At 38.6% G+C, this 26,130-nt stretch overlaps 1 protein-coding gene across 2 annotated transcripts in view; it reads left to right on the top strand.

Annotated features, from left to right (window-relative positions):
- Positions 1-2,577: 2,577 nt before the first annotated feature.
- Positions 2,578-26,130, top strand: part of FOXN2 (forkhead box N2) — a gene marked incomplete at its 3' end in the record, with an annotated part of 56,687 nt that continues 33,134 nt past the window's right edge. Inside the window, exon 1 of one of the 2 annotated variants that reach the window (XM_081101624.1) lies at positions 2,578-2,752. Of the gene's footprint in view, positions 2,753-22,302; positions 22,679-26,130 lie in introns of those variants that run through there. The other variant, XM_081101625.1, reaches the window with a different exon arrangement.

Genomic DNA, 26,130 nt, shown 5'->3' with positions numbered 1-26,130 from the left:
ATGAGGAAGCAAAAAATGCCCAACCAGAAAAGCAAAAAGAAAAAAGAATCCAAAAATATGAAGATAGTGTAAGGATCCTCTGGGACAACTTCAAGTGTACCAACATTCGCATTATGGGGGTGCCAGAAGAAGAGAGAGAGCAAGATATTGAAAACCTACTTGAAGAAATAATGACAGAAAACTTCTCCTACCTGCTGAAAGAAATAGACTTACAAGTCCAGGAAGTGCAGAGAACCCCAAACAAAAGGAATCCAAAGAGGACCATACCAAGACATATCATAATTAAAATGCCAAGGGCAAAAGACAAAGAGAGAATCTTAAAAGCAGCAAGAGAAAAGCAGTTAGTACCTACAAGGGAGTACCCATACGACTGTCAGCTGATTTCTCAACAGAAACTATGCAGGCCAGAAGGGAGTGGCAAGAAATATTCAAAGTGATGAATAGTAAGGATCTACAACCCAGATTACTCAGCAAAGCTGTCATTCAGAATTGAAGGTCAGATAAAGAGCTTCACAGACAAGAAAAAGCTAAAGGAGTTCATCACCACCAAACCAGGATTATATGAAATGTTGAAAGGTATTCTTTAAGAAGAGGAAGAAGAAGAAAAAGAAAAAGATAAAAAAATATGAACAAAATGGCAACAAATACATACCTATCCACAATTGAATCTAAAAATAGACGAATAAGAAATCTAATAAACAGAATAAACTGGTGAATAAAATAGAATCAGAGGCATGGACATGGAACAGACCGGTAATTCTCAGAAGGAAGGGGGGTAGGGGGCAGGAAGAGGTTAAACCAGCCATGGGCGAACTACGGCCCAGCCGGTTGAGATGAATAAAACTAAAAAAAAAAAAAAAAAAAAGACCATACCTTTTTATGTAATGATGTTTACTTTGAATTTATATTAGTTCACACCAACCATCCATGCTTTTGTTCCGGCCCTCCGCTCCAGTTTAAGAACCCATTGTGGCCCTCGAGTCAAAAAGTTTGCCCACCCCTGGGTTAAACAAAGATCTTATGTACATATATGCATTACCTATGGACACAGACAATAGGGCAAGAAGGCCTGGGGCTGGGGGAAACTGGGTGGAGGGGGGCAATAGGGGGAAAAAAAGAGGGACATCTGTAATAACCTCAACAATAAAGATTAAAAAGAAAAACAAATGCAATTAGCAGATGACTTTGGACAAATCATATAAATGCAGTGTTTTCATCTGTGGAATGAGAGGGATCAAACTTCCATTTTTGTTTTTATATATCCTGATGCCTATTAATTCTTTTTTTATCACTGTCACCCCCTCAGCTGGACTTGTTTTATTGTTAGTTGGCAGCTTGTTCCATACTCAGCTCACTTACACTCAGAGCCTGGCACACAGTGACTATCCAATTAACATGCGTTGTTCAGGAAGGAAGGAAACTTCCATTAGCACCTACTATGCATCAGGCACTGCGCAGGTCTCTTATACCTGTTCTTTTAACCCTCTCAACGCATTTCTGAGGAGGTAGGTATCACTACTGTAGTTTTTGGGGACGTGGATATAGATATTCAGAGATTTCACTATCAGCATCATCATTTTAGTAAAATAGGGCCTTAGTTCTGCCACTTACTTTATATCTGACAGGTTATTTTTCTAACCCTCAGTCTCCTTCTCTGGAAATGTGTGAGAGTTAGGATAGGGTTGGCAGATTTAGCAAACAAAAGAAATTAGAAAGAATAGCCCAAGTGGAACATTTTATATTTAAAAAATTATGCTACTCGTACCCGAAGTTCAGATGTAACTGGGCACTCCTGTATCTTATCTGGCAACGCTAGGTTCGCGTTATGGTGATGACCATGCACGTAAAGACAGCCCTGTCCCTAGCACTTTGTGTGCACTCTGCAAATGCTATGCTCATTACATTTTGGTTCTGATTCCAAAGTCATTTTTTTTCCCCCACCACAAATACCTTGAGTTCAGTTTCCACATCACATTTCAGTCAGCGCGGGTGCTAATGCCCTAAGTTTATATTCATGCTTTACCGTCCCTACAGCGCTTTCAAAAAGCCTGGCCGAGGGAGGAAGGCTCTCGGGGGAAAGCGCAGAGGCTCGGGCTGTTGGGGGCTGTCCCTGCAGGGCCAACACCGGCTTCGCGGTCCCGGTATGACCGGCCGGGACAGCCACCCTCGCCCCGCCCCGCGCCTCCTCGGCCAGTCAGCGGCCGCGCCGCGCCCCGCCGCACTCCTATAGGTCCTTCCCGGGACGCGAGGCCTTTCCATTTTCCCGCCTTCCCCAGCTTCTCCTCAGCCCGAAACCCGCACTGGCCCACCACGTCTCCGCCCTACCTTCCGTGCGAGCCCCGCCCTTCCGGACACCGCAGCCTCCTCCTTCCCCTACCCGCCCTCCTGGGCCGCCTCCGGGTCCGAGCCCGGCCCTTCAGCTGAGGTGGGAGGGGACGGGAAGGGGCGGGCCGAGCGCTCCTCCCGAGAGGCTGCGGGAGGCGGGAACCCAGGGAGGGAGGGGCGGGGCTAATCTCCTTGGCGCCACGTTGCCATGGCAGCGGGGGGAAGGGCGGGAGGAGAGGGAGGAAGCCAGCGGGAGGGGGGGGATGTGGTACTGCCGCGGCCGGCACCGCAGCTGCTGCTGCCTGCTCGTGGCCGCGTCTTCCCGGAGGCGGCTGCTGGAAACTGCCGGGAGCAGCTGCGGTGCTCTGCCATATTGTGTCTTCCCCTTCCCGTCCCTTGCCTCCCCGCCGCGGCGGCCGAGCTGACGGTGAGTCCCAGGTGGAACGGCGCCCTCTCCGTCCGGCGCCGCCCGGCGTCCGCGCTCCCCGCCCGGGGTCGCGGCGCAGCTCCCGGGCACAAGCAGCGCGTGCGGCCAGCGCCGGGCGTGGGGCCCGGAGGCGGCTGTCCCGTGACGCGCCCGGACATTTTCGTCCTGAGGATTTGGCTCCGGCTCGGGGATCTCCCCAGAGCGCCGCTTGGGTGGTGCGTGGGCTCCCCGGGGGCGTCGAACGGACGGGAGTGCGGCCCCGGGAGGAGTTCGGAGTTTTCCCTGGAAGGTATTGGCCGCCCGGGAGCGGGTGCCGCGCGGAGGAAACTGTGGCGAAGGGTGCCGTCTCTCGGGAAAGGCTGGAGGTGACCCCGAGGACGCTTGGGGTTCGACTGGGGAGAATCCGCTGTGCGAGGAAGTGGCTGCCCCGAGCGCCCCCGGAGTCTTTGCAACGCCCCTTGCCCTGGCTCGTCTTGGAGCCAGACGTGCGGGGCGCGGAGTCCTCGCCCGGCCCCGGGCGGACTCCGGCTGAGCCCGGCCAAGTAGCGTCCCGGAAGGCGCCGCCAGGAGTGAACTTCGGGCGGTTGGGTGCCGGGGCATTGGGGTGGCCGGGTTCGGGTCCCGGATGTGGGGGTGGCCGACCCCGGCACCCTCTGGCTCCTCCTCCAGCGGACGCCCTGGGGGCCTCCGAGGGTGGCTGTCGAGGTGGGGTGGGAGTTAGTGTTTCGGCGCTACAAAATGGACACTTCCTGTTCGCCTGCGCTCGTGGGGCCGCGGTTACCTCTGCCCTCGGTCCTCCCTCCTGGGTGTGAGCTGGGAGGGCGTGCGTGCGGCTCTTACGCCTCGAGTTGGCCCCACGGCCGCCGCCGCCGCGAGTCTGGAACCGGGGCGGGCGCGGGGAGTCCGGGGAAAGCGGCCCACGAGCCTGTGCTCCATCTTCCTCAACTCCACCCCTTTCACCCTTTTTCGGGGTGTTTTTTCCCACCGCAGCTCAGGGGAGTTGGGGTACCCAGTTCATTGGGGCACACGCTCGGCATCTCCTTTGACCCCGTTTCGACTTCAAGTCTCTCTGTAGCGGCCTCTGTACTTAGTTTTCTCCTTACAGGAAAAAAAGCCTTTACATGCAAAGAAATGACACATACTTGCTTCTACCCGAACTCCAAGGCGCGGGGAGGAGTGCGATTATTTATTTCTGGTTAGTTTGCGCTGTTTCTCCCGTCCTCCTAATTGTGACAGCCACGTGGCCGGCGGAGTGTAAGAGATTGTCCTGGTGCCACTAGGGTGCCACTTCGCCGGTAGCCGGGGCTTTGCAACCGCGCCGTAGCTTTCCATCCACCTTTATTTTGGTGTTTTCTGAGATGGGGAAGTGGAAAAAGCTGAACTGTACATGTCCAAATCGAAAGACTTATCTGTTTCCTTGCAGTCCTTGTAAGGTATATATTGACATCTTTGCCGTTCTTTGCCGTTCTGATGATTCATTTTTAAAATCTCAGCAGCATGAGGTACCCATTAAAGAGTAATGGGGAATAGAATGGTACATTAGGGATGGAATTTCCTACCTCGGGAGTTGGGGCGATGTTTGAATGTTAGAGCCGTTAATGAGAGGTTCTGGTGTAATCATCAATCACATTCTGGAGGATTTCTTTTTGGTCGCTTTATAAAATCCTAAAGTTTTTTCTTTTTACAAAAAAGTCGTGACCCGAAAAGATTGTTGCCATTGAAAATACTTGTTTAGGGCTGAAATAAACGCTCGTTTGGTTTATGTGTGCACACTTTCTTAAGCCTTTTTTTTTTTTTTGGAAAGGTATAAATATGAATGCTAACATGAACAGATTTTAAGGGAATGAAAATTAATTTTTAGACTATATAAAAATTAAATGTCAAAAGATTGAAAACTTTAAAATCTAAACTTTTGGAGCATTTGGAAACTTTTAGAATTTAAATACAATCCCTGGTTACTAACTAATGCATCATGTTTCATTTTGTGAATACTTTGTGTATTTGAATTGTTTCCATAACATATGTTTTTATTTAACCAGTTTTACTTGAAGAGTGCTAAACCACAGGAAACATTGAGGCTGTGTAGAGAAATTTAGAAACATTTAGAATTGTGTAGAGAAATTATAGCAGCAACATTTACTAGAGTTTTAATTACACCATGGTAATGGTTCTTCATGAAGTTAACAGATAAAAATATCAGGAAGGCTTCAGTGCAGAAAAGATAATGGGATTGAGAAATGAATATGTGTGCTCACCACTGAGAGCAATGCTTAGGTGAGAAAGAAAAGTAAATGAGGTAATGAAATACTTACATAAAGCAGAAAGCATTGAAAACATACACTGGAAGATAACTACATTATTAGTTATGGGATCTATCAAATGAAACTTTAAAAAATAGTCTTGTTCTTATGCCAGTTTATAGCTTAGCTATGTATGTGTTGCTGTTCAGTTGTAATTTTTGCGTAAGTGCAAAAAGGTCCTCCAAGAACAAACTTTTGAAGATCTAATGCTTTGCTGATTTCTTAGGGAAGAAAAAGAGGCCTAAGATTTGATCCCTGTTAGGTTGAAGAGACAAGATTAACATGTGAAAGTGAGTTTACAATGTGAGATGATATAGTTAAGAGTTAAATTGTATGATGCAGGCAGGTGCTGTAAGTTAAGAGGGAAAGAAAACTAGAGGTTTGAGTAGATAGGGGAGGCTTCTTGAAGAAATAGGGCTCTCTTGCTTTCTAAAGTTTTACTCCCATTAAATTAATCTTCCTGAAGATCAAGCATGAATACCAAATTTCTTCTCAAGACTTTTCAAACTTTGGTTCCTGTCTTCTCCCATCTTTTCCACTAACCTATAAGAACTGTTTATTCACTGCTTCAACACGATATACCAGTTTTACTTCTTTTTTTTTTTTTTTTACCTTTGTTGATATAACATTTTTCTGTTGACGTGCACCTGCACACATCCTCTTAACTGCTGAAGATCTGCTCAAGCTTGAGGTTTAGTTGTAATTTTGATTGCCCTGAGAGCCTTAAAATAATACAATTTTAGAACTGCCTTTCTCTCTCCAACTGAAAACTCTTATCACTAATAACACCAAATTCTTTTAGACTGTAACATTCTGTACTGCCTTGTTTTCATTTACTAAATGTTTTTTCAGCACCTACCATGTGCCAGGCACTCTTATAGGAACTGAGGATACATCCTTGAATAGACAAATTCCCATGTTATTAGTTATCTTTTTAAGTTTTATTACTCCAAGAAGATTATAAAATCTTATCTTCTCAGATATGTGTTATATGCTTAGTGGATATTTTATTATTTTGTGAATAAAGGAAAAGCAGGACTTACGCTATAAGGTAGAGAGATGATGGAAAGGTCTTTCTTTATATGTGATGGGTACAAAAGAATAAACAATATTGGATGGCATTGAAAACATCACTTCTGAACTTAAATATGGCATTTGAGCCTGGAATGATGTGATAAAATCCTTATTTGAGGAAGGTTCATTTGATCGCAGTGTGTAGGACTAATTATTAACTGTGGGACTGAAGAGGACGGAGAAGGGAAGAGATCTATTGAAAGAAAAAAAAACTTTGAGAAGGAGATTTAGAAGGGGAACATCACAAAGAGGGTGGTGAGTTTAGTTGAGTGTAAGGTGAATTTGACCTTTAGTGACTAGAAGCTGGAAGTGTGGGATAATTCAGTCAATATAGAGCTGACAGCTGATGTTAGGAATTTTTGTCATAGAGTTAATAATTGAAGTGTTGAGGACTGAGGAAAAGATATTGTGAGAAATTAGAATTCAGGCGGCATTTGCTTTGGTCACATGTGACTTCATAATATTAGAGACTTGTATAATAACTATGGTATTGTTTTAATAACTTTATTTCCACTGTATGAGAATGCTATCTCTATTTTTACCACCAAAGATAAAGGGACCAAAATAATGTTTGTTATTATTTTCTTCCAAGGGATTTTGATTTATGTATTCCTTACTTCCCTTATCCTAAAGGTCTTAAAATTTAAATATACTTTTTTTTTTTAGGCTAGTTTACATTTACAGAAAGTTGCAAGATAGTACATAGAGTAATACCTCATCCAGTTTTCCTCTTGTTAATTTCTTACATTACTATGGTACATTTGTCTCAACTAAGGAAACAAAATTGCTACATTACTATTAAACTACACACTTTATTCAGATTTCACTAGTTTTCCCTTAGTGCCCATTTTTGCTTCCAGAATTCCAGTTTCTCATACTTTTCTTGTTTTCGATGACTATGACAATTTTGAGGAGTACTAGTCAGAAATTTTATAGACTGCTCCTCGATTGAGACTTAAAAAATTTTTTTAAATTGAATTTATTGGGGTGAAACTGATTAACAAAATTATACAAGTTTCAGATGCACAGTTCTGCAATATATCACCTACATATTGTATTGTTTGTTTACTGCCGGGAGCCAGTCCATCTTTGCTGTTTCAAGGGACGTGGCATATATGGCATACCGTTCTTAATATGTTTGCTCACCTTCTTGGCACTATGTGTTTTAACCAAGGTCGCCTCTCTGAGAAAGGTTGTTTCCCCAAGTAGGGATTTTCCCCTGAAGTTAGGGAGGGAATAAAATCCCTTAACTAAGTGCCAGGCGGGTAATTAATCACTTTAACTACGAATAATCATGCTTAAGCTACATAATCTTTACTCCCTGGAATGGAGATAAGAAACGCCCTAACCTTTGAAATAGAGATTGATAGGATTGGAATCTACTGGTATAAATACAGATGTAAGAAGACAGAATGAGGAGAGACAGAAATTGGCACGGAACCTACACAGAACGTTCCCTAGAGACAGAAGAACTTCGCTGGAGAGAACATGGCAAAAGATCCTGGACAGAAACTGGCCTCAGAACCTAGAGACAGAACCTAGCGAGAGAACATGGCAAAAGATCCTGGACTGAACCTGACTACAGAAATTGGCAAGAGAACCTGACTAGAACCTGGTGACTGAACCTGGCTGGAGAACCTAGCGAGGGAACATGGCTACAGAACCTGGCTGGAGAACCTGGAGAACCTGGCTGGAGAACCTAGCAAGAGACCATGGACACAGAACCTGGCTAGAGATCCTAAACAGAACTTCGCTGGAGATCCAGACCAGAACTTTGCTGGAGATCCTGGCTAGGCTGCTGATCAACTGAACGCTGTCTCCGTGTCATTCCTTCTTCGCCGACTCCGTCCACACCTTTGGGGACCCCTGGACCTGCTGGGGTTGGACCCCGGCAGTTTACCACTCCAAACAAGTCTCCGTCCATCATTTATCCTCCCACTCGCTTTATCCTCTTCTATCTCTCCCCACCTTCCCTTCTCTCTGGCAATCACCATACTATTATCTGTGTCCCTGAGTCACCCTTTTCACCTAGCCCTTAACCCCTTGCCTTATAGCTGTCAGTCTGTTCTCTGTATCCATGAGACTGTCTCCACTTTGTTTATTTTGTTCATTAGGTTTCACTTAATATGGTACTTGTTTTTCTCTGACTAGCTTATTTCACTTAGCATAATTGTCTCCAGGTCCATCCATCACTGTCACAAAAGTTAAGATTTCCTTCCTTTTTTATGGCTGAGTAGTAGTCCGTTGTGTAAATGTACCACAGCTTTTTTATCCACTCACTTACTGATGGGCACTTGGGCTGCTTCCAAATCTTGGCTATCCTGTATAATAAAAGCCTAATATGCTAAGTGTCTGACCATTCGACCAGTTGCCATGATGTGCACTGACCACCATGGGGCAGACGCTCCAACCAGTAGGTTAGCTTGCTGCTGGGGTCCGGGTGATCAGGACTGGACTAGACGGGTCGGACATGCCCTGGAACCCTCCTATGATCCCTCCCCGGCTCCGATCGTGCACTGGTGGGTGCCTCAGCCTCGCCTGTGCTCTCTTGTAATCCAGGACCCCTCAGGGGATGTCCGCAGGCCATCCTAATTTTTTTTAAAAAATATATTTTATTGATTTTTTTACAGAGAGGAAGGGAGAGGGACAGAGTCAGAAACATGGATGAGAGATAAACACTGATCAGCTGCCTCCTGCACACCTCCTACTGGGGATGTGCCCGCAACCACGGTACATGCCCTTGACCGGAATCGAACCTGGGACCTTTCAGTCCGCAGGCCGATGCTCTATCCACTGAGTCAAACTGGCTAGGGCAATCCTAATTTTTTGAGGTAACTCCGTATTGATTTTCACAATGGCTGCACCTATCTGCATTCCCCAACAGTGCATGAGGGGTTTCTTTTTCTTCACATTCTCACCAACACTTGTTTGTTGATTTATTAATGATAGCCATTCTGACAGGTATGAGGTGATATCTCTGATGCTTTCTTCTTGATTAGACTGGAGTCATGGTTTTTAGGGAGCAAGACAACAGGTGAAGAGCCATTCTCATCACAATATATCAAGGTTACTTGCAAATAATATGATAAAATTATGTTAACCATGATCACCTTTTTGAGGTCTTTGTTTGCCAGGTTTCACCCCCATATCCACTCATTCCATATTCTACTCTGGAACCAAGTCACTAAGCACAGTCCATGCTCTAGGCCTTAACCTAGATTCATGTACTTGTTTTTTAATTGCCTTCAGAGAGAGGGGGGTGGGGAGAGAGAAACATCTATCAGTTGCCTCCTGTATATGCCCCAAAGGGGATCAAACCTGCAACCTAGGTATGGGTCCGACCAGGAATCAAACCCGAAACTTTCAGATGTACGTACGGAATGACACTCCAACCAACTGAGCTGCACTGGCCAGGGCAGATTCATGTATTTTTTATTTTCCTCAACCTAATTTTATTTTCAATAAATAAACATTTAAACTTGGATAGCTATTTATTGAGCAGCTACTGTATTTAAGTGCTAAGAATATAGTGTTGAGCGAGATTCTTCATTTCTACTCTTTTGGAGTCTGCCTGATTTATACATGGAGTAGAATTTTTTTCTTGTTTTGTTAATCCACTCCTGAGGATATTTTTTTCCATTGCTTTTCAGAGGGAATGGGAGAGAGGGAGGGAAGAAAGGGAGGGGGAAGAGAGAAACGTCAATGTGAGATAGAAACATCAGTTGCCTCACATATGCAAGAACCTGCAACCCTTCATTGCACGGAATGATGCTCCAACTGAGCCACACCGGCCAGGGCAACATAAAATAAAATGTATCCTCTCAATAAAGGCCTTGATTTTAATGGCACTTATAAACATAATCATATATAATAAAGAGGTAATATGCAAATTGACTGCCATGCCCTCACAAGATGGCCGCCCCCATGTGGTCAAGATGGCCAGCAGGGGAGGGTAGTTAGGGGCGACCAGGCTGGCAGGGGAGGGCAGTTAGGGGCGACCAGGCTGGCAGCGGAGGGCAGTTAGGGGCGACCAGGCTGATAGGGGAGGGCAGTTAGGGGCGACCAGGCTGGCAGAGGAGGGCAGTTGGGGGCGACCAGGCTGGCAGAGGAGGGCAGTTGGGGGCGACCGGGCTGGCAGGGGAGCAGTTAGGCTTCAATCAGGCCAGCAGGGGAGTGGTTAGGGGGTGATTAGGCTGGCAGGCAGAAGTGGTTTGGGGCAATCAGGCAGGTAGGCGAGCGGTTGGGAGCCAGCAGTCCTGGTATGTGAGAGGGATGCCCGACTGCCAGTTTAGGCCCGATCCCTATTTTCATAGGTATTCGGTAGTTTTTCCACTTAGCTTTTTTTCCCCTGAGAGTAGTTTAAAAGGTATGTTGGGGAAAACACATTAGGAAAAGAACAGACCCTGAGCGCTCTTCTTTATGAGATGCTATGATTATTTATGAAAAAAAAAAATGAGGTCGAGTTAAATAAAGAACATTAATCAAAATTTTGAAACTGATGATAAACTTTTTTTGGAAGGAAGTCACTTATACTTAATAGAAGAGTAAAAAAGTGATGCCATTTTAACAATGGGAATATTAATTAAAAAATAACAATTTTATTGGAGAATAAAATCTGACTAAAGACTTGTTGAATGAGGTTTTCAGTTCTTTGTTTTTTTAATTAACTTTGTTAACTACAAAACACTCTTACTTTGAACTCCTATTGAAATTCTTTCTAAAGTGTATTAGTACAGTTATACCTTTCATACTATATTGAATAGCCCACTTAGCATAATTTAATATTTAAATTAGAATTTTGACACAGTTAATATAAAATTTTAAATTATATTAATAACTTTGGAGGTAGAGAATTCAGGAAGTTGATAAACTTATATTCTTATAGTTTGTTTCTTAAAAGAGGAAATACAGAAAAAAAGGGAAGAATATTAATAATCAATTATTTAATTACTACCTTGTATTGAGTGTCTACTATGTTCTGGCATGGTATTATACTAGTCACATGAGTATGTAATTTAATTCCCATAACAATTCTAGGGAAGTGTTTTATTCTTATAGATAAACAGATAATGAGATGTTATGTCAATGCAGTATTGGGTATTTGAACCCAAGTTTGTCCAACTTTGAAAATTTATATTCTTTGTATTGTAACGTGAAGCCTTTGAAAAATGGATATTTGCCAAGATGAGATGCTTGCTTCTTGTTCTGTCCACAGCAAGGAGTAGAGAATACAGTAAAGGGTCATGGTATTGTCCTTCTGTTGCAAATACAGAAGTATTAATTGCTTTGACATTTAATGCTTTAGCTATTTTCCAGTATTTAAAAGCTAAACTGCATTATGTACACCTAGGACTGTTCTTAAGTTATGGAGAAAGAATTTGTTTAACAGCTGAATATTGATTGACTAGAGTTCTGAGAATTTTATCCATTGGTTTTCCTTTAATTCAGTGGTTCTCAACCTTCCTAATGCACCACCCTTTAATACAGTTCCTCATGTTGTGGTGGCCCCAACCATAAAATTATTTTCGTTGTTACTTCATAACTGTAATTTGGCTACTGTTATGAATCATAATATAAATATCTGATATGCTATATGTGTTTTCCGATGGTCACAACCCACAGGTTGAGAACCGCTGCTTTATATAAAGATAATTCAGAAATACAAAATAATTAGAAAGCTTAATGGGAAATTCTTTTCATGTTTAGAAGAACAAAAAGATTTAAACAATTTATACAAGGTGAAAATACTCATTTGACAAATACCAAATGCTTCGTGTTAGGAATCAGGTACATGTGAGTTAATAATAGCGATATGAGACAAAACCCTTCTAGACACAGATTCAAGAGTACTGTGGGAACACAGAGTAGGAACTAATCTTTCCTGAGCAGTGGGATTGGGTGGGGTGGATTTTACAGTCATGATAGAGGTTTACTATATTAATGGTATATCAGTAATCCTTCTTAAGTGGAGAACTGAAATTTAGGAAGTGAAAAGATCACAAAGCAGAATGGAAACATAGTATCTAGCATAGTATTTTGTACTTGAATGTTAATTGCTCAGTAACTATTTTTTAAATAAGTATCATATTTCACTCAATTTTTTAAACGTATAGTTTGATCAAATATATTTCCTTTGTTTAGTTGAAGAAAATGTAATGATGTGGTACATTTGGGTATAATTTTCCCTTTGCATTTTTAATCCAGTTGGCAGCAAGTTAGAGCCAGGTTGTACTTGCTTGAAGCAATCTGCTTGGGGGTGTTGTGTTCATTGATATTTTTATTCTCCTCTGTTTTTCTGTTTAGTCTGGATTAAGTATTTTATAAGGTATAGAATTTTAGTGTTTGTAAAGTAATTTGTGTCTATTGTTTCTTTTGAGCTATAGAGACAAAAACAACTACAGTAAAAAAGAAGATATATAAATGCAATTGGACATAGTAGGGGAGAGAAAAATATCTCTAAAAGATGTTTGGGTGGAAATTACATGGAAGAGTTGTCACTGGGTTTAGGCCTTTGGTTGAATGGTAGTAGGCAAGGTGTAAACAATTGGATGTTAGAATAGCAGGAGCAAGCATATAAGTAGAGAAACACAAAGGAAGTATTTGAACAAGATTAGTCTAGTGTGCACTAGCTTCAAGTAGAGAATTTGCTTGAGGATGTAGATATTGAGTCAGATTTATTGATGGTAATATGTACTTTTTTTCAGTCTTTCTTTTGTAGTTCTGAAGCTGTCTAGGCAGGATGTCAGCTAGTGTAGTATGAAGAATGTGAGTTCTGGAGCTGTATTCCCTGAACTTGTATTCCTGTTGTGCCACTTCAAGGTTTGTGATATTGGGCATATCATTTCATCTCTATGTATTTTTCCATATAGAAAATGGGCACTACTAATAGCAACTACCTGGTAAGGCTGTTATGAAGATTAAAGGAGTTAATACTAGTGAAACACTTAAAACAACACTTATACGAAAGTACTAGTTCTTACCTTTATACTATATGTACATAATTTAGACACATACATTCAGGCATGTAAGAAATGTATATATAGGTAGGAATTGTAAATTTTACCATGTATGTATTTGCAGGATAGCTAGTAGTATTTGGATTTCAGTTTTTAATAGCATCTAGATTATTGTAGAATGAAAGCCCATTCATCTCATTAATAGATGTCAGAGTTGTGTAGTGGCACAGCTAGAACCAAGATCTGTTAGACAACAAATAATTTGAGCAGTAAGCAAAACAGGCAACCAAATCTGCCTTATGGAGCTTTCAGTAAGTCAGGAAAAGATGTGTATTAAACCATCCTTAGGTGTGATAAATGTTATCAAAGAGTACAGGATATTATGAAAGAATATAATTTGGAGTCCCCTCTAGTGTGGGATGTTAGAGGTTTCCCTTAAGATTTTAAAGCTGAGATTGAGTGATAAATAGTTAGCCAGGGCTAGGTGAAATGAAGAGTATTTTAGCCAAAGGGGGTAGCATTTGTAAAGGCCCCGAAGAAGGAGAGAGCAAGGCCTTTTCAGAAATCTAAAGTGGGCAGACAAGGGAAAGAGTGGCAAAAGATGTGTCCAGAGAGATTACACAGGGGCAAAGTTATGCAGAACCTCTCATACACCATGTCAAGAACTACTTACCTACATTTTGATCCAAGGGTTCCCTTGATGATTTGAGCAAGAAAAGGACATTTTCAGAGTTGCATTTCACAAGATTATTCTAGTTACATTTTGTTCTAGAGAAAAAAGAGGATCAGGCATAGATGCAAGGAGATTAGACTTTTGGATGGGAAAGCCACAAATCAGAAATGGGGGCTTTACTCTCTGGTTGTTCTTTTAGGAAGATACTGTCAGAGCCACTGTGTGTGTGCATTTAGAACACAACCACAGGGTCGTACCATTTATGTGGACTACCTTTGTGATGGTTAAGATGAGAGATACTGTTGACCTGGAGCATAGTGGACCATGAAAATGGAGAGAGATGGGCAGATTACAGATATTAATACTCCAAAAACTATCTCCAGACCTAAACTTTAGATCACATGTATCCCAAATACCCACTCCACTTGATTGTCTCACAAACATCTCAAACTCAATAGGTCAAAACAACAACATAAACCCTACCAAGCAAAAATCATGACATACATTGATCTCTAAGAAGAAAAATAGCCCGTTTCCCTTTCAGTATTCTTTATATTATCAAGTAGAACTACCATCGACTCTATTGCTGATCCTGTCTCCTAGTAGTGACAACTAGACTACTTAACTGTATATAGTTGCTGTTAATATGGCTACTTAGAATTTAGGTTATATTCCATTCAAATTTATTTAGGAACTTGAGTGTTCATTAGGGTAAACGTTACTTTCTAAAATGCTCTGGAGATCATCTAATTAATAACAAATATCTTTAATAGGTTTTAGCATAAATATATTTTACTTCAGTAAGTGTACATATAGGGTCCGTTTAGTCCTTATGAACTTAATTCTGTGTTAAATTAATTGTAGTTTTGTGTTGTTTTAGAACTACATATAAAATCAGTATATTAAATCAACCAGTATAGTTTTACTATACCAAGTTTTACTCTTGCTTTCCAAATTTGACACAAGGGACTTATTGGTAAGATGCCGTTTTATACTTTTATTAAATGTATTTCTGATCATGAGTGTGCTTTTAAAAAATGCTTATTTTCAGTGGAATTTAATTGGCTGGGAGAGGTTTACTCCATGGCTGACTAATAATGGCTTATGTTCAAGGCATTGAAAATAATCTTACACAGAAATAAATCATGACAACAAAGAATACCAGCTGTTTCTATTCCAATGCTAACCATACTTACCTTTGTACTCTGGGACATTAGATCTGTTGACTTTTAGGTTTCTGTTACTTTGTTCCTTTTCCATGTTATTATACAAGCGCAGAGTACAAGACTCTCAAAGAACCAAAGTGCTGGTTGGCTGACTAACTGGTCACTATATGGTTTGTAGCACAGATGATATTACTTCTAATTTCATTACTGATTATTTTTGTTTTTTTATTGCTGTGCGATCAATTTTTTCAGCCTCCAAATATTTTTGTTTGGACACCCCATTGATTGCTATCCCAAAGTTTGAGGAGATGAGTTTCTAAACTAGATTTACTCTTGAGAGCTAGTAGTGCTTCTTTTCTATCATTATATTTAATAACATATAAAGTAATTAGTGTTACGTTTTAGATACTGATGAAAGTTTACAAGTTATTGTGTCATCAACTTTTTTAACATTTATTCGAAATAACTTTTTATTAGTGAAAACAATTTTCACTCGATTTAGATGTCTTGTGGCACTGCTTTATAAAATCAGTATTTCTGTGTGAAAGGCAGAGTTACCTATGCTAGGGATTCATTATAAAAAGAAGTATTTGATCTTTATGCAGAAAATATCAGGTTTGTTACTGCTTAGAAGCAAATGTGTTCTTTTTTTTTTTTTTTAATATATTTTATTGATTTTTCACAGAGAGGAAAGGAGAGAGATAGAAAGTTAGAAACATCGATGAGAGAGAAACATCGATCAGCTGCCTCCTGCACACCTCCCACTGGGGATGTGCCTACAACCCAGGTACATGCCCTTGACTGGAATCGAACCCGGGACCCTTGAGTCCACAGGCCGACGCTCTATCCACTGAGCCAAACCAGTTTCGGCATGTGTTCTTTTTTTTTTTTTAAAAAAAAAATAAAGCTATTGCTTCATTTTAACTTCCCCAAGAAACTGATGAACAATTGAGACTTTTGGTGTGTTTTTTTTGTTGTTGTTGTTGTTTTTTGTTTTTTGGTTTTTTTTGAGGCAAATGCTGCAACAATGTATAGGAGAACTCTATATACTGTGTACAAAGAGTACAAAATTATTTAGATAGAAGTGGCATTTAAGCCATGGTTTACACAGTGTATCTGGGCAAGTTAGTATAGGAGAAAAGTGGATTCAGTAGGCTACCACAACAGATTTTTCTCCCCCAGATTTTAGTGTTTTCTGCTTTTAGTATGAGTTGGAGAAAGGTTTCCCCCCCCCCACTCAATTTTCTTTCTTTTTTTACCCCTATTTGAAAAACAGTTTCTCTATGAAACAAATCTTTGACCCTTTTGTATTCTGCTCCTCACCCCCCTTTCTTGACTGGAAAATACAGCTGCACACATTTTTTGTTTAGAGACAATGGATCACATGCTGTGTCACCTAAATCTATGACCAAGAGGCAGTTTTATTCCTAAGAGACCATAATGCTTCAGTTGTCCTGGATACATGACATCATGTAGCATTTTAATCAAACATACGTCTTGTTGCAGTACATTTGGGATTTGAATCTACCCCCTAATCTCAGAATTGGATTTTATGGGATGGACAGTATTTATAATTGAGAATCTTAATAAAAACAAAGAATGTATTGTTAATTCAATAGAAAAGGTTGTGAGTTCCTTTTATATATCTTTTTTTCTATTGAGGGTTACCAAAGTTAACAGGTATTTTGAGTTAATAGGATATCTTTAAAGTTTTAGCATTTGTTCGGTTTATTACACAAAGCCTTGCAGATAGTATGTGCTCAATAAATGTTACACTTGATTTTTGCTACTGATATGATAAATTAACAAGAAGAAAATTGTTTTCCTTTTAAAAAAAGGAATAACTCCCAAGATTTAGAAAATTATTAGTATCTGTAAACTGCTAAAATATTTTATGTTGAGCTTGTTATAATAAACTTAGTGTACTGTTGAAAAACTATAGGAAATATAATGCAGTGGCTTTCAGTCTTGAGAAATGGTGCCTCATTATAATTAATAAATAAAAATGGTTCTAAAGGAGATTAGAGATGAAGAAAGGAGAGGGAAATTGAATGTAAATTTCTTTAATTGTATAGCATAGCTTAATCAAAGACAATGTTTAACTTACAATAAAGAATTGAGATAATTGCCAGGCAGTTTTAATAAAATTGCACATTTTGTATTTCTATGGTATGCCAAGCTATGTCATATATATTTTTTCTATGAAAAACACTGTTTAGTAATCTGAATTCAGTGAATGATTGCCTATTTCCCTTTGTTAGGGTGTCTTAGCCCAAATGAAATGATTTTTAATATTGCTTAATTGAAAGTGATTGTATGGGAAAGCCACAAATCTGAAGTGGGGGAGGGGTCTAATCTCTGGTTGCTCTTTTGACATTTATAAGATTGTTTGATTTACCGATGACATTAAGTTCTTGATGGGAAGTAAAATGGCAAGTCAATAAAAATAAAATTTCCAAATGTCTTAAGACCATGTAAAATTGACCAAATTGGAAATTGGAGATTCATTTAATTAAACATAACCGAAAATATAGTGATCATTCGTCACATGATTCAGGAATTCAGATCTTTAAAGTAAGTATAGTGAGACTGATTTTAAATAGGAAGTTGGACTAGTAGGTGATGAAAAGATAAAACAACTACATCTGTAAGTCATACGTTGCCATGTAGTTCATGGTTAATCATCTCTTGCTTTAAGCATGGGGCTGACTACAAGTCTTCAGGGTCTCTTGGTATAATTGCTCAAGTGTTGGTTTCAACTTCTTCCCAGTTCTAGTAGAACATAACAGGTGGTATGGTTCCTTTTCATGCCAGTGTAGTAAAAGCTTTTTAGAAACAGCAAAATTGATTTTCCTTATTACTCTTTCTGGGTAATGAGGAAAGAAATATTCAATGATTGTGTCAGGGGTACAAGGAAAAAATTAATTGTAATTAATTTGCCTTGGGATATAAAAAATTGACTATCATATTTTATTTTGATCTTAATCCTTTTTCAGTATTTAGTAATGTAATGGATTAAAGATAAATTTTTAACTATTACATTATCTTGCAAATAATAACAGATTTTGGCTCTAATTATAATATGGGTAAGATAAAAACAATTAAAATTAAAAAATGTGACATGAAGATATTCAATAATATAATTTAAAAAGCACTTTTTAAAAGTATTTAAACATCATTAACAGAACTGAGTTGATTAGAGTGTATCTTACTAGTAGCCCTGTGCACGAATTCGTGTGCCAGTAGCTCGCTGCCGCCCTCGAGTAGCTATCTGCCCACTGCCCCGCCCTTCTGTAGCTCCCTCCACCTCCTGCGCCCCCCCATAGCTTGCTGCCCTGCCCACTCCTGTAGCTCTCCACAACCCGCTTGTAGCTCGCTGCCCCACCCTCCTGCTGATCCGTGATCCAGTTGTTATGTGGTCGGTCGTTACACCTCACCACATAACAACCAATTGCATATTACATCTTTATTATATAGGATTTGCTATGGCGCTATATTATTTATTAAAGTATACACTAACTTTATATTCATGAGAATTGCTGGACTGAGAGCCTGATTTCTTGTCACTAAATTTTATATTCATGAACTCATATTTTGAAAGTATTTTAGATTAATTTTGAAATTCACAATATAAGTAATATCTTGAGAGTAGAGAAAAATTATTATTTTGACTATTTTAACATGATCAGAATTTTGTAACAGGATAGTAGATTCTGAATTAGTTGGATACAAATGAATATAACAATATATGTAGGTATTTATATTTTTGTCCTGTTTTGATTATAGCATTATATTTGCCATATATCTTTTCTTTTTGTTATTGAGAATGTTACTAGTGAAAACTCAACATTTTTATTTCAGAGATAGTGTAGTTATTTTCTTTATTTTTTATGATTTGTGTGTGTGTGTGTGTGTGTGTGTGTGTGTGTGTGTAAGAATGTTATCAGCCAAAGCTGTAAATAAAGGAATTTAGACTTTGCCAGAGGGAGACACTAGATAATAAAATACTAAAAAAGTTCTTAAAGTTTTCTTTTTTTTAAACATGATATTTTAATATATTTTACTGATTTTTTACAGAGAGGAAGGGAGGGAGAGAGTCAGAAACATCGATGAGAGAGAAACATCGATTAGCTGCCTCCTGCACATCTACTGGGGATGTGCCCGCAACCCAGGTACATGCCCTTGACCGGAATCGAACCTGGGACCTTTCAGTCCGCAGGCCGACGCTCTATCCACTGAGCCAAACCGGCTTCAGCAAAAGTTCTTAAAGTTTATGTGATTTAAGTTTACATTATTATTATTATTACTCCTCACCCAAGGACATGTTTTTATTTATTTTTAGAGAGAAAGAGAGAGAGAGAGAGAGAGAGAGAGAGAGAGAGAGAGAGAGAGAGAGAAACATTGATGTGAGAGAGAAACAGCAATCAGTTGCCTCCCATCCCCGACCGGGGATCAAACCCGCAACCTAGGTATGTGCCCTGAGGAATTGAATCTGTGACGTTTTGGTGTAAGGGACTACAGGATGATGCTCCAACCAACTGAGCCATGCTGGCCAGGGCAGATTCTTTTATATTATTTTAACTAGAAAGATTTGAAGGGTTCTGTCATGTTGCATGATTGGGTAAAAAAAATATTGACATAACCTAAAAAGTGCATCAAATAGAGTAAGGAAGTGAAAGTTGCGTCATAAAGAAAATGATGTCCGAAACCGGTTTGGCTCAGTGGATAGAGCGTCAGCCTGCAGACTGAAAGGTCTCATGTTCGATTCCAGTCAAGGGCATGTACCTTGGTTGTGGGCACATTCCCAGTGGGAGATGTGCAGGAGGCAGCTAATCGATGTTTCTCTCTCATCGATGTTTCTAACTATCTCTCTCCCTTCCTCTCTGTAAAAAAATCAATAAAATATAAAAAAGAAAAAAGAAAAGAAAATGATGATACTTATTGCAGCACTCTTCTGAGAAAGGCCTAATTTCAGTTGGCTGTTTTGCCAATGGGTATCATTGGTCATGAGGGAGACCCATCCTTAATACCAGAAGATTTTTTAAATTTTATGCCATAATTTTTTTTTCTGTGCCATCATTTTTTATTTGAAAAATGTAACATTTGCAAATCTATTACTTTAGGAAAAAATGTAATAATAATTTTAAAAATTTAATAATGACAATAATAATAATTACCATCTCTATTGCTAGTATTTATTGTACTACCTCTGTTCTAAGTGTTTTATATTCTCGTTTAATTTGTACTAACAATCTTATGAAAGTAGGTACTATTAAAATTCTAAATTGACAGATCTTATAACCTATTGTTTGGTAGAGCTGGGATTTGAACCTACGCATATATCTTCACAGGTCAGGCTCTTAACACTCTGCTTCACTGCTTCCAGATGTGATTATAATATCAAGAATAATGATTTAAATTTCTCTTTTATGGTTTTTTATAATATGAAATTGCTTATTCTTTATAACTTCAAATATACTGCCCCCTTAAGTTTCTGTTTAATTTCTCTTAGTGTTAAACATATTAAGTTCTTTTTTAAGGAAGAAGCCTTTCATTTTACAGTTGTACACTATTGCACCATAAAATCTAACAACTATGACAACAGAGCCATGAGTTTAGTAGGAGTAAGAGATCTCATCTTGAAGCTTCTTAGAAAAGGATCAGGAAAGGTTATTCTAAATAATATGTATTTACTACACTTCTCTTTCTCTCTCTACCTTTTATCCACATTGCTAGCTGAAGAGACATTGTAATCATAATCCAGTTTGGCTAATATGTTGGCTTTGGAATGAGTTTTAAATTCCTATTACATTTAGGTACTTCTGACATTTTAGAATTAATAATATAATATTTTCTGCTTATCAGGAGCTTACTTATTCTGTATCTTCCACTATTAAGCCACAAATAGACAAAAAGAGACTACAAAGTAGTTGGGAGAAAAAAATTACCAAGTTTATGCATTAGATTTATAAACCTTAAGGTGAGCTCTTTACCCTTACTTGATCTTTCTTAAGTATGATCTTATATGAAATTCTAATGAAATTTATCAGGCTTTCCAGTAAATAATGGTTGTATAATTCCATCCTCATGATTTAGAAATCCAAAATGCTCTGAAAACCTAAAGTTTTCTCATACAGTGGGGCCTTGACCTACGAGTTTAATTCGTTCCGTGACGGAGCTCGTAACTCAAATTACTCGTATGTCAAATCATAAAGTGAACGAGTGAGGCACGTGATGCTGGGCTGATGTTGTGGCGTTCACTGTGATGTTCGCTGCGCCAATTAGCGGTGGGGTATCTGAAGCTGGCTCGTAACCCGAATTTTAGCTCGCAACTCAAAGCAAAAAATCGGCTGAGAGACGGCTCGTATCTCGAAAAACTCGTTAGTCAGGACACTCGTAAGTCAAGGCCCCACTGTATTGCCAAAACATGATCTGAATTGTTATAAGACTATTGGTGATCTTTATTTAACCCCCTTTTAGTGTGAATATACATTTTGCTACAGAAATATTAACATGTTTGTTATGGGGTGCTGCCTCAGACTTCACTGACACATCATGTAACATATATTTGCATTGTAGTCCCTTTCTAAATTCCAAAATACTCTGAATTCTGAAATGTATCTGTCCTTAAAGATTTTTGCTAAGTGGTCATACACCTGTATAATCAGGTATAGTGACTACAGTACAAATGAGGGCTAGGATATTGAACTAAGATTAATCCAGTAACTCAAACTTAGCAATATGAGGCCTTTAGTGTGGAGCAATATTTCTTAACTTAAATAATATATGGATCCTTCTTTAGAAAAAAAAATATAGATCCCATTTTGAGGAATCACTGACTTTAGTTCCTCGAGTAGTTTTAAGTCTTTTTATTTTTCTCTTTGAAAACAGTAAAAATACATTTTTATACTGTTATTGAAATGAAAGCAAAAAAATGAAAATTTACAAAGCTTTTGTCCTCAGGAACATCCTTGGGACATTCTGATTTGAGAAACAATGATAAACTGGCAAATAGTCCTATATACTTTAGCATCCCCTATAAGTATTATTTTTATTAGGAGAGTAATACTTGTTTATAATTATGGACTGAATCATAGTTAAGGGGTTGAAATAGTTTTACTGTATTTAAAGAGTATGGTTTTTAAAAGTGATGAAAGCATCCTCTTTTTAAAAATCAGCACCGAATTTTTTTATATATATATATATATTTTATTGATTTTTTACAGAGAGGAAGGGAGAGAGATAGAGAGTCAGAAACATCGATGAGAGAGAAACATCGATCAGCTGCCTCCTGCACATCTCCCACTGGGAATGTGCCCGCAACCCAGGCACGTGCCCTTGACCGGAATCGAACCCGGGACCCTTCAGTCCACAGGCCGACGCTCTATCCACTGAGCCAAACCGGTTTCGGCGAGCACCGAATTTTTGATAATCAATTTCAGCCTCCAGGGAAATGTTCTGTACCTAATTCCAGTTGGGAATCACTGTCATAATGAGCAACTCTTACTGATAGCAGTAAATCAAATTCCTCCAGTATGCAGAGGCAGAAGAAATTTAAGAACCAATGCTCTAACATACAGGCTAATGCATATTTGAGATATTGCCATTGGAAACTAATGTAAATATCTGTTTTCCGCAGAATGGTGAACTAAATATCTGGACCAGCCTTTCTGCTGAAAATAACCTAACATCCATCAATGTTCTGACACAGAATAAAGAATATTTAGACCAAACACTAATTAGAAATCTAGTGAGAGGTAAGCTGAGTGCTGAAGCTGGCTATTGCCTTGAAGGTATTTACCAAATTAAGTGAACTTCTATTTTCTGGCTTTGTGGGGCTCAGGGATTAGGAAGCAAAACCCAGACCCAGCCGAGGTAAAAATCAAGCAGGAAATAGTCTTCCCCATTAATTTGGACTTCCATAGGTCTATACATTTTAGGTGTAAGAGTGATCTAGAAGTTCTTTGCCTTAATGTCACCAAGGATAACAAAATGATCTTTCTAGATTATTTCTGCTAATGGGAAAAATAATATCTCTGCTGAAAATGTATTAACACAAACCAGCCCTCACACTGGCTTGCAACCTGAATTCACACTAAACCTCAAGCTAAGAATGTAAAAGGATCCTGGATTGTTACTTTCAGGAGCCTGACATAAGCAACATGAATCATCATCATCAAATAATTCCCATTGGTGAAGTTCTAATGAAACTGATTATCTTATAATAAAAATGTATAAATCATCTAGGGAAAACGGCATAATATAAGAGAATTAGAAAAATCAGACCTGCAAATAGTTCATCTTGAAATTATCAGTTGTAAAATATAAAATAAGTATTTTTAATATATTCAATGAAAACTTAAAAGTGAGGAAAAGAGCAGACACTTTGTAAAAAAATCAGAAGTTTTAGAAATGAAAATATACAGCAATTAAAATTAAGGGAGAGATAAAAGCAAATAGATCCCTTTGAATAAAAATTAATACAATGAAAGATAAACCTGAAAAGTCCAGAAAGCAACACAGAGAGACAACAAAATGGAAAATAAAAAGAGCTTAATAAAAGAGAAATTTTTTTGAGAAAACACAGAACACCTTCAAAGGACTACTAGGTTTCAATAACAATAATGGAAGTACAAGACCACAAAATGACATACTCAGTGAAAATAGGTCTAACAACTATGACTCATAATTCAAGTTAGAGTTCTATAGCTAGCAAAAATACATTTTAAGAACAAGGGCTAAATAAATACATGCTCAAAGAAATAAAACCTGAAAGTACCCTAGCAGACCTCTTTTTAAATAGAAGGGAAATGATCTAGAAAGTCTGAAATTAAAAAAGGAATGGTAAAAAGAGTGGTAAGTGGTTATAACTACCATTATATGTTTAGGAGATTCCTTGGTTATTTGGGGCAACACCTCTAATACTGTATAATACAGCATTTTATTTTTAGATAATTCTGTGGCTCAGTTTTCCTTCTCTTGTTTAGTCTCTGTCATGCGTTTCTTCTCACACCAGTGTTAATAACCAACCTAAGCAAAAGTGCTCTCCTCTAATCTTTTGGGAAACGATCTAAGAATTCCAATATGGCATTTTATTTTTCTTGTCCTAGAATAGATTATCACTGTAATATTGAACATAACATGCAGACACCTTGAGAGATGCATGAGCTGCACAGCTATGGAAAAAATGGTACATTTGAATTCTGAACCCTCTTCTGAAGATACTGCTGTGGCCCTTCTACAGTGAAGCTCTAGCAGGGGTTCTAGAGAGATTGTACTGGGTTTATTTAAACTCTTTTAAAATTCTCCTGTGAGAAGAAACTGTTCTTTCTGAAATGTAGAAGATTTGGAGTCTACATTTAGCAAAATGTGTATTTTGCTAAAATTGTCTTGTATGTTTACCTACTTTTTTTTGGTAGCAACGTCTAAGTTTTAGAAATTAGTTTATTAGTGGGTGTATTCATTACTTGGGTTATGATAGTTATAAACCTAAGAAATTAGAGTACACTTTTTTTCAGATCCCACTTTATTTTCTCTTGGCATTAAATGTTCATTTTGAGTGACGTTTATTATGTGCAACAACTATTATGTGGTTTGTTGAAGGATTGTTCTTAAAGGATTAAGAAAAGGAAATAATATATCTCTAGCTTAGATTTCCTTTAATTGTTTTGCTTTATGAAACAAACTTTCATACATATTATTAATCATCTGCTACTGAATGATTTCAGTTCATTTTAAGAAGTAGTTGTTCATAAATCTAGAATTTTCCAAATAAATAAAGCGTAAAGGTTTCTTGATTTGGGTATAAAATCTACAGACCTTTCTGTTGTGATATTACATATAAATATTTTTGAAAATACTAAAATTGTGTACAGCTCCTGGGGTAACTCACCCAAAACATCTGAAAGTTGGTAACCAGAGCACTAACAAAAAAATAAATCTTAATAAGAATACTAAAATATTTTAAAAGCTATACTAAATTTTTTACAAATAAAAAATGTAGTTGATTTAGGACTTAAAAAGGTGAAATTAGCCTGATGGAAGTGTCTGCAAATACAGCGTTATGGAAGTCATATAAAATGCATAAAATTTTGAGAAGAGAGCTCATTAAGCACTGACAGGAAAATACATCTGGCCAACCTGTGCCAAAAGGAAGAACATGGGTTGAATGAGAATTGTGTACAGTACTGTGTTTTCAGCAGCTTGCTGCTTTCCACTGTGTTAGCCTTTTTGGGGTTCAGCTGTTGTTATTTAGCGCAAAAACATAGGCTGGGAAAAATTATGTACAAACCAATGTGATTTTCACATTGTAGTAAAATAATTCCCTTATTTACCCATGAACTAATTGGTGTTACAGAAAAGCTTGGTGATAGAATAGGCTGTACTAAAATTATGAGGTGACTTCTGTTTTTGACTTGAGGACTTCGATAAGTCCAAATCTTTTTATGATTTGATTTTTGTGTGAAATGAAAACACTACAACTAAAAGTAATCTAGCACTACCTTTTCCCTCTTGAGTTTTTATTTTTTAATTATATTTTTATTGATTTCAGAGAGGAAGGGAGAGGGAGAGAGAGATAGAAACATAAATGATAAGAGAGAATCATCATCGGCTGCCTCCTGCACACTACATTCCCTACGGGGATGGAGCCCACAACCCAGGCATGTGCCCTTGACCAGAATCAAACCCGTGACTCTTCGGTCAGCAGGTCGACACTTTATCCACTGAGCCAAACTGGCCAGGGCGAGTTTTTTTATTTTATTTTAAACTATAAAAATAATGAACACATTACAGAAATACTGGAAAATAGAAGAACAAAGAAAAAATTACGAAGTTACTAATGTAAACGACAGTAAGCTATTTGTTTTATTATATATATATATTGCTTTCAGGGAGGAAGGGGGGGAGATAGAGAGAGATAAAGAATCACTGGCTGCCTCCTGCACACCCCACAATGAGGATCGAGCTTGTAACCCCAGCATGTACCCTGACCAGGAATCGAACCCTGACCTCCAGGTTCATTAGTTGGTGCTTAACCACTGAACCACTCTGGCTGGGCTACAGTAAGCTTTTTGTATATTTGTTTGTTTTTTTGGTTTTTTTTACCGTTTTTTTGTTTTTTTTCAGACTTCAAATCTAAATCTATTTGATACTGAAGTCCAATCTATACACTTTCTTCATGGTGTTGTTATTAGGCTTTTTTTAAACT

This window comes from Myotis nattereri (assembly GCF_964212035.1).
Source record: "Myotis nattereri genome assembly, chromosome: 10".
NCBI lineage: Eukaryota > Metazoa > Chordata > Mammalia > Chiroptera > Vespertilionidae > Myotis > Myotis nattereri.
Note: the sequence above shows the minus strand (reverse complement) of the source record. Positions and strands in the feature narration are given on the sequence as shown.